Raw genomic sequence first — 2,322 nt, 5'->3', positions numbered from 1 at the left:
GGGATGATGAGCCATGGACATACTTCATTCCAGTTGCTTTCTCTTTGTGTATCTCTGAACTGAAAAGCCAGAGTAAGACCGTTATGGGGGGTGGGAGAGGTGAGGAAGGTGGGTCAATACTTTAGCCACTACTGTAAACTATCTTTGGATAATGCTGAAATTCATTTTCACTGATCATCAGTGAATGCCACATAGTACTTAACACAATTTAGAGACTACAATGCCTGTGTTGAATGTTTTCATAATTTAGAATTGTTACCTAACACAAAATGTGATAAGTTCAAATAAGAAGATTACAAAGTACTGTGGGAAGGATATTTCTATTTAGGGTATTTGAGAAGTTTATATTAAAATAATTACATTTAGTTTGGGCTTTTATAAGGTAAAATGTCAGGCTTTAGAGATGGGCAGAGGGCATGCTGGGTATGGAGAATTATGGAGGGAAAAAGCACTCAATGGAAATAACATGTATGTCATTCAATTAAAAAAAGACTTAGAAATAAAAGTGTCTTATAAACAGGGTTAATGCAAGGCAATAATGGAACATACATCTGACGTAGGGAATTAAACTACAGTAGCCTGTATGAGAAGTAAATAAAGTTCAAGAAGGGGAAAAGAGCAGGATGAGTGGCAGACTATGAGACAAAAATTTATATAGAATTTAATATGTCTTTTGTTAGCAATTTTCAATTATGATGTTCAATTTATTTAATTTTTTTTTCCTCTGTGCTGTCCCAAAATCTTTTCCTACCCACAAGCCATATTTTCTTCTAAAAGCCTTATAGTTTTATTTTTTATGTGTTATTTATCATCTATGTAAAACAAATTTTAACTAAATTCTCAATTCTTCAAATTATGTAGAATGCAAGCAAGACTGTAAAGAGGAAATATTTAAAAGCTTATTTTACAGTCTGTTTCGACTACTCAAATTTTCTGAAATCTATATCCAATTGTCAACACGCTCAGTCTGTGCCTATAGTTTTATTTGAAAAGCACCAGCACCACCTGGTGACAAGAATTCAGATTGCTCCCCAAGCAATCCAAATTCCATTTTCATTTCCTCTTTCAATTTCTTTTTTTAAAAAAACTCACACATGCAGAAAAGTTGAAAGAATACTATAACAAATACCCCATATCATTATTTATATTTACCAACTGCTAATTATTTGCCGCATCAACTGTAGCTCTTTCTACATGTGTATATATGCTGAATCATTTGAAACTAAATTATGGTCACCAAAAACACTTAACTCCAAAATATTCTGCCATGAAGTACAGAGGAAATACAGAAAGATGCAGAAGAAGGTTGCCATTCATCATAAACAACGTTTCAATTCACATTAATATATCGCTTCCTCCACAATTTCCTCAAGAAAAACTAATGACTAGAGTTTATCCATCAATATGACATCACTTAATGGATAAAAAAGGAGTACATATTACCTCTCCATCAGAAAATGTGTTCATATCTTGGAAAATTTATTCAGAGTTTTGGCTCCTTCTTCGAGAGCATTTCCATGCCTGTAGCATAACCCAAGGTGGGATGCCTCCTTACACTCCTCAGAGTTTTCCATTTCTTCCTCCATAACCCCCACAAAGAAGCTAACAGAACTCACTGGTTTACCTATAGCTGACACTGTTTCTTCTTCAATGACAAGTTATATATCTATATCTATAAAGATATATATCTGCACTTTTCATTTGGCATCCATTTAAATATGCCTCTACCCATTAAATATGCCTCTACCCAGGTACTTCAACACTGATAAGCAAAAATATTTTTATTATAAGGTGTCAGATGTCCCTGATGCATTTCCAGAACCCTCAGAACAAAGTGTGTCAAACTTACAAATATGAATGAACAAGAGCTATTACTAGAACAGTTTCTGACTTTGCCTCAACTAAAAGAAATTTTTACTGACAAGGATGATTTAGTAAAAAGTATTGAGGAACTAGCAAGAAAAAAAAAATCTTTTGAGCCCAGTTTGGAAGCAAAAAGGCAAATTGTTTTAGATAACTAAATTACTTACACAAAATGAAATCTACTTTTGAAAAGAAAATGCGAAGACAGCATCAACTTAGTGAGAGCTGTAGTGTGAGTGCCCTATGGGCAAGCCTGGAAGTAGTTGCACATGAAGCAGGAAAAGAATCTGATAACATTGCTGAAGATTTCTTAGAGGGAAAAACTGAATTAGATGATTTTCTCTGTAGCTTTGTGGAAAAGAGAACACAATTTGTCATGGTAAAAAAGCCAAGAAAGAGAAACTTCAACAAGTAATAGCAATGCACAGCCAATTTCATGCTCCACATAGATTTTCCTGA

At 33.9% G+C, this 2,322-nt stretch overlaps 1 pseudogene; it reads left to right on the top strand.

The window, feature by feature from the left end:
* Window positions 1–1,267: 1,267 nt before the first annotated feature.
* LOC119257128 (vacuolar protein sorting-associated protein 37A-like) lies at window positions 1,268–2,322 on the top strand (annotated as a pseudogene).

This window comes from Talpa occidentalis, unplaced genomic scaffold (genome assembly GCF_014898055.3).
Source record: "Talpa occidentalis isolate TD23 unplaced genomic scaffold, MPIMG_talOcc4v2.1 talOcc4.4, whole genome shotgun sequence".
Lineage (NCBI taxonomy): Eukaryota > Metazoa > Chordata > Mammalia > Eulipotyphla > Talpidae > Talpa > Talpa occidentalis.
This window is presented reverse-complemented; position numbering and strand designations above follow the sequence as displayed.